Source organism: Phyllobates terribilis, unplaced genomic scaffold (genome assembly GCF_046119375.1).
Source record: "Phyllobates terribilis strain yellow unplaced genomic scaffold, ASM4611937v1 Scaffold_5__5_contigs__length_657084704, whole genome shotgun sequence".
NCBI lineage: Eukaryota > Metazoa > Chordata > Amphibia > Anura > Dendrobatidae > Phyllobates > Phyllobates terribilis.
This window is the reverse complement of record NW_027362765.1, coordinates 414708215-414724285: the sequence shown is the minus strand read 5'-3', so window position 1 is coordinate 414724285 and position 16071 is coordinate 414708215. Positions and strand designations below refer to the sequence as shown.

General features: G+C 38.7%; 1 protein-coding gene across 1 annotated transcript in view; it reads left to right on the top strand.

Annotated features, from left to right (window-relative positions):
* Positions 1–16071, top strand: part of LOC141273396 (alpha-2-macroglobulin-like) — a 155210-nt gene that overhangs the window by 134525 nt on the left and 4614 nt on the right. The window lies entirely within an intron of this gene.

Below are 16071 nucleotides of genomic sequence, written 5' to 3'. Positions count from 1 at the left end.
GGTAGATGCAGAAAAAAATATATTCAGTTTGCAACCTGATGGAGGTCTGTATAGATGGATTAATAGAACAAGTCCCACACACAGCTAGAAGCCCAATATTTTTTCAGAGGTAGATGCAGAAAAAAATATTTACAGTTTGCAACCTGATGGAGGTCAGTATAGATGGACTAATAGAGAAAGTCCCACACACTGCTAGAAGGCCAAATATTTTTTCAGAGCTAGATGCAGATAAAAATTATTTTTAATTTGCAACCTGATGGAGGTCAGTATAGATGGACTAATAGAGAAAGTCCCACACACTGCTAGAAGGCGAAATATTTTTTCAGAGGTAAATGCAGAAAAAAATATATTCAGTTTGCAACCTGATGGAGGTCTGTATAGATGGATTAATAGAACAAGTCCCACACACAGCTAGAAGCCCAATATTTTTTCAGAGGTAGATGCAGAAAAAAATATATTCAGTTTGCAACCTGATGGAGGTCAGTATAGATGGACTAATACAACAAGTCCCACACACAGCTAGAAGCCAATATTTTTTCAGAGGTAGATGCAGAAAAAAATATATTCAGTTTGCAACCTGATGGAGGTCTGTATAGATGGATTAATAGAACAAGTCCCACACACAGCTAGAAGCCCAATATTTTTTCAGAGGTAGATGCAGAAAAAAATATATTCAGTTTGCAACCTGATGGAGGTCAGTATAGATGGACTAATACAACAAGTCCCACACACAGCTAGAAGCCCAATATTTTTTCACAGGTAGATGCGGAAAAAAATATATTCAGTTTGCAACCTGATGGAGGTCTGTATAGGTGGATTAATAGAACAAGTCCCACACACAGCTAGAAGCCCAATATTTTTTCAGAGGTAGATGCAGAAAAAAATATATTCAGTTTGCAACCTGATGGAGGTCAGTATAGATGGACTAATACAACAAGTTCAACACACAGCTAGAAGCCCAATATTTTGTCAGAGGTAGATGCAGAAAAAAATATATTCAGTTTGCAACCTGATGGAGGTCTGTATAGATGGATTAATAGAACAAGTCCCACACACAGCTAGAAGCCCAATATTTTTTCAGAGGTAGATGAAGAAAAAAATATATGCAGTTTGCAACCTGATGGAGGTCAGTATAGATGGACTAATACAACAAGTCCCACACACAGCTAGAAGCCCAATATTTTTTCAGAGCTAGATGCAGAAAAAAATATATGCAGTTTGCAACCTGATGGAGGTCAGTATAGATGGACTAATACAACAAGTCCCACACACAGCTAGAAGCCCAATATTTTTTCAGAGCTAGATGCAGAAAAAAATTATATTCAATTTGCAACCTGATGGAGGTCTGTATAGATGGATTAATAGAACAAGTCCCACACACAGCTAGAAGCCCAATATTTTTTCAGAGGTAGATGCAGAAAAAAATATATTCAGTTTGCAACCTGATGGAGGTCAGTATAGATGGACTCATACAACAAGTCCCACACACAGCTAGAAGCCCAATATTTTTTCAGAGGTAGATGCAGAAAAAAATACATTCAGTTTGTAACCTGATGGAGGTCTGTATAGATGGATTAATAGAACAAGTCCCACACACAGCTAGAAGCCCAATATTTTTTCAGAGGTAGATGCAGAAAAAAATATATTCAGTTTGCAACCTGATGGAGGTCAGTATAGATGGACTAATACAACAAGTCCCACACACAGCTAGAAGCCCAATATTTTTTCAGAGGTAGATGCAGAAAAAAATATATTCAGTTTGCAACCTGATGGAGGTCTGTATAGATGGATTAATAAAACAAGTCCCACACACAGCTAGAAGCAAAATATTTTTTCAGAGGTAGATGCAGAAAAAAATATATTCAGTTTGCAACCTGATGGAGGTCAGTATAGATGGAATAATACAACAAGTCCCAAACACAGCTAGAAGCCCAATATTTTTTCAGAGGTAGATGCAGAAAAAAATATATTCAGTTTGCAACCTGATGGAGGTCAGTATAGATGGACTAATACAACAAGTCCAACACACAGCTAGAAGCCCAATATTTTGTCAGAGGTAGATGCAGAAAAAAATATATTCAGTTTGCAACCTGATGGAGGTCTGAATAGATGGATTAATATAACAAGTCCCACACACAGCTAGAAGCCCAATATTTTTTCAGAGGTAGATGCAGAAAAAAATATATTCAGTTTGCAACCTGATGGAGGTCAGTACAGATGGACTAATAGAGAAAGTCCCACACACTGCTAGAAGGCCAAATATTTTTTCAGAGGTAGATGCAGAAAAAAATATATTCAGTTTGCAACCTGATGGAGGTCTGTATAGATGGATTAATAGAACAAGTCCCACACACAGCTAGAAGCCCAATATTTTTTCAGAGGTAGATGCAGAAAAAAATATATTCAGTTTGCAACCTGATGGAGGTCAGTATAGATGGACTAATACAACAAGTCCCACACACAGCTAGAAGCCCTATATTTTTTCAGAGGTAGATGCAGAAAAAAATATATTCAGTTTGCAACCTGATGGAGGTCTGTATAGATGGATTAATAGAACAAGTCCCACACACAGCTAGAAGCCCAATATTTTTTCAGAGGTAGATGCAGAAAAAAATATATTCAGTTTGCAACCTGATGGAGGTCAGTATAGATGGACTAATACAACAAGTCCCACACACAGCTAGAAGCCCAATATTTTTTCAGAGGTAAATGCAGAAAAAAATATATTCAGTTTGCAACCTGATGGAGGTCTGTATAGGTGGATTAATAGAAGAAGTCCCACACACAGCTAGAAGCCCAATATTTTTTCAGAGGTAGATGCAGAAAAAAATATATTCAGTTTGCAACCTGATGGAGGTCAGTATAGATGGACTAATACAACAAGTCCAACACACAGCTAGAAGCCCAATATTTTGTCAGAGGTAGATGCAGAAAAAAATATATTCAGTTTGCAACCTGATGGAGGTCTGTATAGATGGATTAATAGAACAAGTCCCACACACAGCTAGAAGCCAAATATTTTTTCAGAGGTAGATGAAGAAAAAAATAAATGCAGTTTGCAACCTGATGGAGGTCAGTATAGATGGACTAATACAACAAGTCCCACACACAGCTAGAAGCCCAATATTTTTTCAGAGGTAGATGCAGAAAAAAATATATTCAGTTTGCAACCTGATGGAGGTCTGTATAGATGGATTAATAGAACAAGTCCCACACACAGCTAGAAGCCCAATATTTTTTCAGAGGTAGATGCAGAAAAAAATATATTCAGTTTGCAACCTGATGGAGGTCAGTTTAGATGGACTAATACAACAAGTCCCACGCACAGCTAGAAGCCCAATATTTTTTCAGAGGTAGATGCAGAAAAAAATATATTCAGTTTGCAACCTGATGGAGGTCTGTATAGATGGATTAATAGAACAAGTCCCACACACAGCTAGAAGCCCAATATTTTTTCAGAGGTAGATGCAGAAAAAAATATATTCAGTTTGCAACCTGATGGAGGTCAGTATAGATGGAATAATACAACAAGTCCAACACACAGCTAGAAGCCCAATATTTTTTCAGAGGTAGATGCAGAAAAAAATATATTCAGTTTGCAACCTGATGGAGGTCTGTATAGATGGATTAATAGAACAAGTCCCACACACAGCTAGAAGCCCAATATTTTTTCAGAGGTAGATGCAGAAAAAAATATATTCAGTTTGCAACCTGATGGAGGTCAGTATAGATGGACTAATAGAGAAAGTCCCACACACTGCTAGAAGGCCAAATATTTTTTCAGAGCTAGATGCAGATAAAAATTATTTTTAATTTGCAACCTGATGGAGGTCAGTATAGATGGACTAATAGAGAAAGTCCCACACACTGCTAGAAGGCGAAATATTTTTTCAGAGGTAGATGCAGAAAAAAATATATTCAGTTTGCAACCTGATGGAGGTCTGTATAGATGGATTAATAGAACAAGTCCTACACACAGCTAGAAGCCCAATATTTTTTCAGAGGTAGATGAAGAAAAAAATATATGCAGTTTGCAACCTGATGGAGGTCAGTATAGATGGACTAATACAACAAGTCCCACACACAGCTAGAAGCCCAATATTTTTTCAGAGGTAGATGCAGAAAAAAATATATTCAGTTTGCAACCTGATGGAGGTCTGTATAGATGGATTAATAGAACAAGTCCCACACACAGCTAGAAGCCCAATATTTTTTCAGAGGTAGATGCAGAAAAAAATATATTCAGTTTGCAACCTGATGGACGTCAGTATAGATGGACTAATACAACAAGTCCCACACACAGCTAGAAGCCCAATATTTTTTCAGAGGTAGATGCAGAAAAAAATACATTCAGTTTGTAACCTGATGGAGGTCTGTATAGATGGATTAATAGAACAAGTCCCACACACAGCTAGAAGCCCAATATTTTTTCAGAGGTAGATGCAGAAAAAAATATATTCAGTTTGCAACCTGATGGAGGTCAGTATAGATGGACTAATACAACAAGTCCCACACACAGCTAGAAGCCCAATATTTTTTCAGAGGTAGATGCAGAAAAAAATATATTCAGTTTGCAACCTGATGGAGGTCTGTATAGATGGATTAATAGAGCAAGTCCCACACACAGCTAGAAGCCCAATATTTTTTCAGAGGTAGATGCAGAAAAAAATATATTCAGTTTGTAACCTGATGGAGGTCAGTATAGATGGAATAATACAACAAGTCCCAAACACAGCTAGAAGCCCAATATTTTTTCAGAGGTAGATGCAGAAAAAAATATATTCAGTTTGCAACCTGATGGAGGTCAGTATAGATGGACTAATACAACAAGTCCAACACACAGCTAGAAGCCCAATATTTTTTCAGAGGTAGATGCAGAAAAAAATATATTCAGTTTGCAACCTGATGGAGGTCTGAATAGATGGATTAATAGAACAAGTCCCACACACAGCTAGAAGCCCAATATTTTTTCAGAGGTAGATGCAGAAAAAAATATATTCAGTTTGCAACCTGATGGAGGTCAGTATAGATGGACTAATAGAGAAAGTCCCACACACTGCTAGAAGGCCAAATATTTTTTCAGAGCTAGATGCAGATAAAAATTATTTTTAATTTGCAACCTGATGGAGGTCAGTATAGATGGACTAATAGAGAAAGTCCCACACACTGCTAGAAGGCCAAATATTTTTTCAGAGGTAGATGCAGAAAAAAATATATTCAGTTTGCAACCTGATGGAGGTCTGTATAGATGGATTAATAGAACAAGTCCCACACACAGCTAGAAGCCCAATATTTTTTCAGAGGTAGATGCAGAAAAAAATATATTCAGTTTGCAACCTGATGGAGGTCAGTATAGAAGTACTAATACAACAAGTCCCACACACAGCTAGAAGCCCAATATTTTTTCAGAGGTAGATGCAGAAAAAAATATATTCAGTTTGCAACCTGATGGAGGTCTGTATAGATGGATTAATAGAACAAGTCCCACACACAGCTAGAAGCCCAATATTTTTTCAGAGGTAGATGCAGAAAAAAATATATTCAGTTTGCAACCTGATGGAGGTCAGTATAGATGGACTAATACAACAAGTCCCACACACAGCTAGAAGCCCAATATTTTTTCAGAGGTAGATGCAGAAAAAAATATATTCAGTTTGCAACCTGATGGAGGTCTGTATAGGTGGATTAATAGAACAAGTCCCACACACAGCTAGAAGCCCAATATTTTTTCAGAGGTAGATGCAGAAAAAAATATATTCAGTTTGCAACCTGATGGAGGTCAGTATAGATGGACTAATACAACAAGTCCAACACACAGCTAGAAGCCCAATATTTTGTCAGAGGTAGATGCAGAAAAAAATATATTCAGTTTGCAACCTGATGGAGGTCTGTATAGATGGATTAATAGAACAAGTCCCACACACAGCTAGAAGCCCAATATTTTTTCAGAGGTAGATGAAGAAAAAAATAAATGCAGTTTGCAACCTGATGGAGGTCAGTATAGATGGACTAATAAAACAAGTCCCACACACAGCTAGAAGCCCAATATTTTTTCAGAGCTAGATGCAGAAAAAAATTATATTCAATTTGCAACCTGATGGAGGTCAGTATAGATGGACTAATACAACAAGTCCCACACACAGCTAGAAGCCCAATATTTTTTTCAGAGGTAGATGCAGAAAAAAATATATTCAGTTTTCAACCTGATGGAGGTCTGTATAGATGGATTAATAGAACAAGTCCCACACACAGCTAGAAGCCCAATATTTTTTCAGAGGTAGATGCAGAAAAAAATATATTCAGTTTGCAACCTGATGGAGGTCAGTATAGATGGACTAATACAACAAGTCCCACACACAGCTAGAAGCCCAATATTTTTTCAGAGGTAGATGCAGAAAAAAATATATTCAGTTTGCAACCTGATGGAGGTCTGTATAGATGGATTAATAGAACAAGTCCCACACACAGCTAGAAGCCCAATATTTTTTCAGAGGTAGATGCAGAAAAAAATATATTCAGTTTGCAACCTGATGGAGGTCAGTATAGATGGACTAATACAACAAGTCCCACACACAGCTAGAAGCCCAATATTTTTTCAGAGGTAGATGCAGAAAAAAATATATTCAGTTTGCAACCTGATGGAGGTCTGTATAGATGGATTAATAGAACAAGTCCCACACACAGCTAGAAGCCCAATATTTTTTCAGAGGTAGATGCAGAAAAAAATATATTCAGTTTGCAACCTGATGGAGGTCAGTATAGATGGACTAATACAACAAGTCCCACACACAGCTAGAAGCCCAATATTTTTTCAGAGGTAGATGCAGAAAAAAATATATTCAGTTTGCAACCTGATGGAGGTCTGTATAGATGGATTAATAGAACAAGTCCCACACGCAGCTAGAAGCCCAATATTTTTTCAGAGGTAGATGCAGAAAAAAATATATTCAGTTTGCAACCTGATGGAGGTCAGTATACATGGACTAATACAACAAGTCCCACACACAGCTAGAAGCCCACTATTTTTTCAGAGGTAGATGCAGAAAAAAATATATTCAGTTTGCAACCTGATGGAGGTCTGTATAGATGGATTAATAGAACAAGTCCCACACACAGCTAGAAGCCCAATATTTTTTCAGAGTTAGATGCAGAAAAAAATATATTCAGTTTGCAACCTGATGGAGGTCTGTATAGATGGACTAATACAACAAGTCCCACACACAGCTAGAAGCCCAATATTTTTTCAGAGGTAGATGCAGAAAAAAATATATTCAGTTTGCAACCTGATGGAGGTCAGTATAGATGGATTAATAGAACAAGTCCCACACACAGCTAGAAGCCCAATTTTTTTTCAGAGGTAGATGCAGAAAAAAATATATTCAGTTTGCAACCTGATGGAGGTCAGTATAGATGGACTAATACAACAAGTCCCACACACAGCTAGAAGCCCAATATTTTTTCAGAGGTAGATGCAGAAAAAAATATATTCAGTTTGCAACCTGATGGAGGTCAGTATAGATGGACTAATACAACAAGTCCCACACACAGCTAGAAGCCCAATATTTTTTCAGAGGTAGATGCAGAAAAAAATATATTCAGTTTGCAACCTGATGGAGGTCTGTATAAATGGATTAATAGAACAAGTCCCACACACAGCTAGAAGCCCAATATTTTTTCAGAGGTAGATGAAGAAAAAAATATATGCAGTTTGCAACCTGATGAAGGTCAGTATAGATGGACTAATAAAACAAGTCCCACACACAGCCCAATATTTTTTCAGAGCTAGATGCAGAAAAAAATTATATTCAATTTGCAACCTGATGGAGGTCAGTATAGATGGACTAATACAACAAGTCCCACACACAGCTAGAAGCCCAATATTTTTTCAGAGGTAGATGCAGAAAAAAATATATTCAGTTTGCAACCTGATGGAGGTCTGTATAGATGGATTAATAGAACAAGTCCCACACACAGCTAGAAGCCCAATATTTTTTCAGAGGAAGATGCAGGAAAAAATATATTCAGTTTGCAACCTGATGGAGGTCAGTATAGATGGACTAATAGAATGATGCTATGCCCAAAAGATTTTACTTCACTAGGTGCAGTAAAAAAATTGGTATTCTATACACAGGTGGTATATCTTGCAACACAGATAGGCTACTCCACTGACTAACGCACTCTGCAATAGGCCAAAAAGGATTAGCTTTGCTAGATTCAGCCAAATGCTGTGAAAAAAACTTGCACAGCACTGGCACAGACCTGCCTGGCAAAAACTGATAGGAACTGATGTAACCTAGTCCTGAAAAGGACTCCAATTACAATTAGTCTTTACTCCCACAATCTATCTATTTAAGAGCACAGACCTGCCTGATAAAAGTTGTAGGAAATGCTGTAACCTAGTCCTTAAAAGGACTGCAATCACAACTATTCCCTACTCCCAAGCTATCTGTAGATTTGTGCGAAAATTGGCTTGAAATTAACAAGGTATAGCGCACACAGCAACAGCGGTGCCGTCTAACACGCAGCTGCAGCAGTGAGAAAATGGTGGCGACGGGGAAAATGGCTTGGTCTTATAGGGCAAGGACATGTGACATACACTGCCAATGACACATGCCCTTGCTTGTGTGAAAAAAAGCACTTCGCTCCGTGTGTGCGCTGCTGATATGCTGACAGATTGCACCTCCCCACTGTAAATGCGGGAAAGAGAAAAAAAAAATGGAGATCTTCATTGTTCCTGCAGAGATCCATCCCCTGCCCCTCCCCCCACCCCGCTGTACACTCAAACTGCGTATTAACATTAATTTTCATCATTACTGAGAAAAAATCCAGTTATGATTTTGGTGCACGAACAGTTATCGAACATAACCTCGAACAGCCGAATTTTTCTCAAATTGTTCGTGTTCGCCCAAAACAGCTCGAATTTGAGATTGGCGAACAGTTCGAGTAGAACAACGCTCATCTCTACTTAGCACCCATGCGACCTGAAGAGGTGAGAGGCAGAGTTGTGTTTGAGGATGCAGTTGTTGACGTGCTTCCAGTACTACGTCTCTGTCCAGGAAGGCGCAACCTGACCTCGTTGTCACTAGCATCCTCCTCCACCTCCCCTGCTTACCTCATTTCTTGGCTGACTGTGGGTTGACAGTAAGTGGGATCTCCAACCTCATCATCATCACCCTGTGCGTTATCACACCCGTCGTCCTCAGAGCCAACCTGTTCCTGCCCTGACAAAAAACTAAAGTTGTCGCTCCAATCAGGTATTTGAGTCTCATCATCGTCTTCCTCATTGTCTCCACCAACAGGAGTTACAGTTTGGGAATGAGGGTCTACATTATGGTCAGAACCTTCTGCGTCTGGTCCTGTATCCGACTCATAAAGATTCTGGGCATCAGTGCAGATCATTTCCTCGTCTGGATTCACAGAAGCGCTGGAGTCGACCTCTGATTCCCAGGCTATAGTATGAGTAAACAGCTCTGCAGACTCAACCATCTGTTCTACCTCATACTCAGACGGACAGCTGGAGATTTGGGAGCTGTGAGTAAGCAAGTGCGATTGGGGTGACACCTTTGAGGACTGGAGTATTTGTGATGTTGAAGTTGATGTGGAGGAGAGCCCACTTAAAGGAGCACTTGATATCCGTTGAAGCACCTGCTGTTTTTGTGCCTCATCTGGAATTTGTAGCGATTGGCGTGGCCGTAAGAAAGGGATCTTATCACATTGTCCGCTAAAAGAAGTAGACATTTTAGTTTGGCTGGAAGATGGTCTTTCTTCTGCAGATGTTACTGTTGCTTTAACACCTACCCCACGGACACAACCTTTTTTCCCCTTCCCAACACACCTATTCCCCTTTCCACCAGCAGCAGGCCTTTTTCCACTCATTTTGGTGGTTAACTAATTCACAACTCTGGAGTTGTTTGCACAAAAAAACAATGGATGGGAACCGAGCAGAGCTGATTGGCCAAACTGTGGTATTAGGCCAAAACTATTGGCTGGGTTAGATGCAGAAAAAAGTTATATTCAATTTGCAACCTGATGGAGGTCAGTATAGATGGACTAATAGAACAAGTCCCACACACAGCTAGAAGCCCAAATATTTCTTCAGAGGTAGATGCAGAAAAAAATTGTATTCAGTTTGCAACCTGATGGAGGTCAGTAGAGATGGACTAATAGAGAAAGTCCCACACACTGCTAGAAGGCCAAATATTTTTTCAGAGCTAGATGCAGACAAAAAATTATTTTGAATTTGCAACCTGATGGAGGTCAGTATAGGTGGACTAATAGAACAAGTCCCACACACTGCTAGAAGGCCAAATATTTTTTCAGAGCTAGATGCAGAAAAAAATTATATTTAATTTGCAACCTGATGGAGGTCAGTATGGATGGACTAATAGAGAAAGTCCCACACACAGCTAGAAGGCCAAATATTTTTTCCGAGGTAGATGCAGACAAAAAATTATTTTGAATTTGCAACCTGATGGAGGTCAGTATAGGTGGACTAATAGAACAAGTCCCACACACTGCTAGAAGGCCAAATATTTTTTCAGAGCTAGATGCAGAAAAAAATTATATTCAGTTTGCAACCTGATGGAGGTCAGGATAGATGGACTAATAGAACAAGTCCCACACACATCTAGAAGCCCAAATATTTTTTCAGAGGTAGATGCAGATAAAAATTATTTTTAATTTGCAACCTGATGGAGGTCAGTATGGATGGACTAATAGAGAAAGTCCCACACACTGCTAGAAGGTCAAATATTTTTTCAGAGCTAGATGCAGATAAAAATTATATTCAGTTTGCAACCTGATGGAGGTCAGTATAGATGGACTAATAGAACAAGTCCCACACACAGCTAGAAGCCCAAATATTTTTTCAGAGGTAGATGCAGATAAAAATTATTTTTAATTTGCAACCTGATGGAGGTCAGTATGGATGGACTAATAGAGAATGTCCCACACACTGCTAGAAGGCCAAATATTTTTTCAGAGCTAGATGCAGACAAAAAATTATTTTGAATTTGCAACGTGATGGAGGTCAGTATAGATGGACTAATAGAGAAAGTCCCACACACTGCTAGAAGGCCAAATATTTTTTCAGAGCTAGATGCAGATAAAAATTATTTTTAATTTTCAACCTGATGGAGGTCAGTATAGATGGACTAATAGAGAAAGTCCCACACACTGCTAGAAGGCCAAATATTTTTTCAGAGCTAGATGCAGATAAAAATTATTTTTAATTTTCAACCTGATGGAGGTCAGTATAGATGGACTAATAGAGAAAGTCCCACATACTGCTAGAAGGCCAAATATGTTTTCAGAGCTAGATACAGAAAAAAATTATATTTAGTTTGCAACCTGATGGAGGTCAGTATAGATTGACTAATAGAACAAGTCCCACACACAGCTAGAAGCCCAAATATTTTTTCAGAGGTAGATGCTGAAAAAAATTGTATTCAGTTTGCAACCTGATGGAGGTCAGTATAGATGGACTAATAGAGAAAGTCCCACACACTGCTAGAAGGCCAAATATTTTTTCAGAGCTAGATGCAGACAAAAAATTATTTTGAATTTGCAACCTGATGGAGGTCAGTATAGGTGGACTAATAGATCAAGTCCCACACACTGCTAGAAGGCCAAATATTTTTTCAGCGCTAGATGCAGAAAAAAATTATATTCAGTTTGCAACCTGATGGAGGTCAGTATAGATGGACTAATAGAGAAAGTCCCACACACTGCTAGAAGGCCAAATATTTTTCAGAGCTAGATGCAGACAAAAAATTATTTTGAATTTGCAACCTGATGGAGGTCAGTATAGATGGACTAATAGAACAAGTCCCACACACAGCTAGAAGCCCAAATATTTTTCAGAGGTAGATGCAGATAAAAAATATTTTTAATTTGCAACCTGATGGAGGTCAGTATGGATGGACTAATAGAGAAAGTCCCACACACTGCTAGAAGGCCAAATATTTTTTCAGAGCTAGATGCAGACAAAAAATTATTTTTAATTTGCAACCTGATGGAGGTCAGTATAGATGGACAAATAGAGAAAGTCCCACACACTGCTAGAAGGCCAAATATTTTTTCAGAGTCAGATGCAGAAAAAAATTATATTCAGTTTGCAACCTGATGGAGGTCAGTATAGATGGACTAATAGAGAAAGTCCCACACACTGCTAGAAGACCAAATATTTTTTCAGAGCTAGATGCAGAAAAAAATTATATTCAGTTTGCAACCTGATGGAGGTCAGTATAGATGGACTAATAGAACAAGTCCCACACACAGCTAGAAGCCCAAATATATTTTCAGAGTCAGATGCAGATAAAAATTATTTTTAATTTGCAACCTGATGGAGGTCAGTATAGATGGACTAATAGAGAAAGTCCCACACACTGCTAGAAGGCCACATATTTTTTCAGAGCTAAATGCAGAAAAAAATTATATTCAGTTTGCAACCTCATGGAGGTCAGTATAGATGGACTAATAGAACAAGTCCCACACACAGCTAGAAGCCCAAATATTTTTTCAGAGGTAGATGCAGATAAAAATTATTTTTAATTTGCAACCTGATGGAGGTCAGTATAGATGGACTAATAGAGAAAGTCCCACACACTGCTAGAAGGCCAAATATTTTTTCAGAGCTAGATGCAGACAAAAAATTATTTTGAATTTGCAACGTGATGGAGGTCAGTATAGATGGACTAATAGAGAAAGTCCCACACACTGCTAGAAGGCAAAATATTTTTTCAGAGTCAGATGCAGAAAAAAATTATATTCAGTTTGCAACCTGATGGAGGTCAGTATAGATGGACTAATAGAGAAAGTCCCACACACTGCTAGAAGACCAAATATTTTTTCAGAGCTAGATGCAGAAAAAAATTATATTCAGTTTGCAACCTGATGGAGGTCAGTATAGATGGACTAATAGAACAAGTCCCACACACAGCTAGAAGCCCAAATATATTTTCAGAGTCAGATGCAGATAAAAATTATTTTTAATTTGCAACCTGATGGAGGTCAGTATAGATGGACTAATAGAGAAAGTCCCACACACTGCTAGAAGGCAAAATATTTTTTCAGAGCTAGATGCAGAAAAAAATTATATTCAGTTTGCAACCTGATGGAGGTCAGTATAGATGGACTAATAGAACAAGTCCCACACACAGCTAGAAGCCCAAATATTTTTTCAGAGGTAGATGCAGATAAAAAATATTTTTAATTTGCAACCTGATGGAGGTCAGTATGGATGGACTAATAGAGAAAGTCCCACACACTGCTAGAAGGCCAAATATTTTTTCAGAGCTAAATGCAGAAAAAAATTATATTCAGTTTGCAACCTCATGGAGGTCAGTATAGATGGACTAATAGAACAAGTCCCACACACAGCTAGAAGCCCAAATATTTTTTCAGAGGTAGATGCAGATAAAAATTATTTTTAATTTGCAACCTGATGGAGGTCAGTATAGATGGACTAATAGAGAAAGTCCCACACACTGCTAGAAGGCCAAATATTTTTTCAGAGCTAGATGCAGACAAAAAATTATTTTGAATTTGCAACGTGATGGAGGTCAGTATAGATGGACTAATAGAGAAAGTCCCACACACTGCTAGAAGGCAAAATATTTTATCAGAGCTAGATGCAGAAAAAAATTATATTCAGTTTGCAACCTGATGAAGGTCAGTATAGATGGACTAATAGAACAAGTCCCACACACAGCTAGAAGCCCAAATATTTTTTCAGAGGTAGATGCAGATAAAAAATATTTTTAATTTGCAACCTGATGGAGGTCAGTATGGATGGACTAATAGAGAAAGTCCCACACACTGCTAGAAGGCCAAATATTTTTTCAGAGCTAGATGCAGACAAAAAATTATTTTGAATTTGCAACGTGATGGAGGTCAGTATAGATGGACTAATAGAGAAAGTCCCACACACTGCTAGAAGGCAAAATATTTTTTCAGAGCTAGATGCAGAAAAAAATTATATTCAGTTTGCAACCTGATGGAGGTCAGTATAGATGGACTAATAGAACAAGTCCCACACACTGCTAGAAGGCCAAATATTTTTTCAGAGCTAAATGCAGAAAAAAATTATATTCAATTTGCAACCTGATGGAGGTCAGTATAGATGGAGTAATAGAATTATGCTATGCCGAAAAGATTTTACTTCACTAGGTGCTGTAAAAAAATTGGTATTCTATACACAGGTGGTATATCTTTCAACACAGATAGGCTACTCCACTGACTAACACACTCTGCAATAGGCCAAAAAGGATTAGCTTTGCTAGATTCAGCCAAATGCTGTGAAAAAAACTTGCTCAGCACTGGCACAGACCTGCTTGGCAAAAACTGATAGGAACTGATGTAACCTAGTCCTGAAAAGGACTGCAATTACAATTAGTCTTTACTCCCACAATCTATCTATTTAAGAGCACAGACCTGCCTGATAAAAGTCGTAGGAAATGCTGTAACCTAGTCCTTAAAAGGACTGCAATCACAACTATTCCCTACTCCCAAGCTATCTGTAGATTTGTGCGAAAATTGGCTTGAAATTAACAAGGTATAGTGCACACAGCAACAGCGGTGCCGTCTAACACGCAGCTGTAGCAGTGAGAAAATGGTGGCGACGGGGAAAATGGCTTGGTCTTATAGGGCAAGGACATGTGACATGCACTGCCAATGACACATGCCCTTGCTTGTGTGAAAAAAAGCACTTCGCTCCGTGTGTGCGCTGCTGATAGGCTGACAGATTGCACCTCCCCACTGTAAATGCGGGAAAGAGAAACAAAATGGAGATCTTCATTATTCCTGCAGAGATCCATCCCCTGCCCCTCCCCCCGCCCCGCTGTACACTCAAACTGCGTATTAACATTAATTTTCATCATTACTGAGAAAAAATCCAGTTATGATTTTGGTGCACGAACAGTTATCGAACATAACCTCGAACAGCCAAATTTTTCTCAAATCGTTCGTGTTCGCCGAACGGCTCGAACACCGCCCAAAACAGCTCGAATTTGAGATTGGCGAACAGTTCGAGTCGAACAACGCTCATCTCTAGTCACGGGGTTAGGCTTCAGACAGAAAAAATGGTTACAATAGTGAAATTGGACTCTTTCCTTTGTGAACATTTTTTTGGCCCAATACCCTAAAGTAGGGTATTTAAAAAATATGACTGTAAGGCCACATTCACACGCTCAGTATTTTACACCAGTATTTTTTAGCCAAAACCAGGAGTCGGCGAAAAATGCAGACGTGGTGACGTGTTTCTATTATACTTTTCCTCTGATTGTTTCACTCCTGATTTTGGCTTACAAATACTGATGTAAAAAATTCACCAAATACTTAACGTGTGAACATGGCCTAAGAACCAGGGTCGAAGTTATGGGTGGCCAAAATTAGCAGTCATTCCAAGGTCTTCAACCAAAAGGTACTTAGTTGTTTTAAAAGAAGCGAGCATTATATAAATGTTCCATGGTAAGTGGTGGACCATGTTACAGATTTTTTTCTATGGCCCTTAAATCTTTTAATAAAGCTTTGAGCTGATACATAATACTGTAAGGGAAAATGATCCTAGGAAAAATTATCCTACTTCTATAATGATTCAAAAATCACATTACATAACTAAAGACACAAAGGGTCTAATAATTTGATGAGGCGCTCAGTATGCGACATTTGAGTGTTGGCAAGGGAAGAATGACTGTCCCCACTCCTACTCCAGCATCTTTGCTGCTGGGAGAGAGTATAAGTGCTGATTGTGATCGGACAGATGGAGAGAAACAGATAAGCGTCTGGAGGAACGACATTACCAAATCACAGAAACTGACGGTATACCAGAACCTACAGAGGGAATACAAACTGGCCCCATATCTAGAGAAACGCGCAAACCCCAAAGAGCGACAGATCCTGACCGGGTACAGACTGAGCGTCCACGGCCTACTCATCGAGCTAAAAAGTGCATCTAAGGCAGGGGTCACATGAGCATACAGTAGAGTCTGCCATGTGAGCGAATTGGATCAATTATGGCAATGATACTTTGATCCAATTCTGATCAGAGTGTGACCTGAGTTGTCCGCTTAG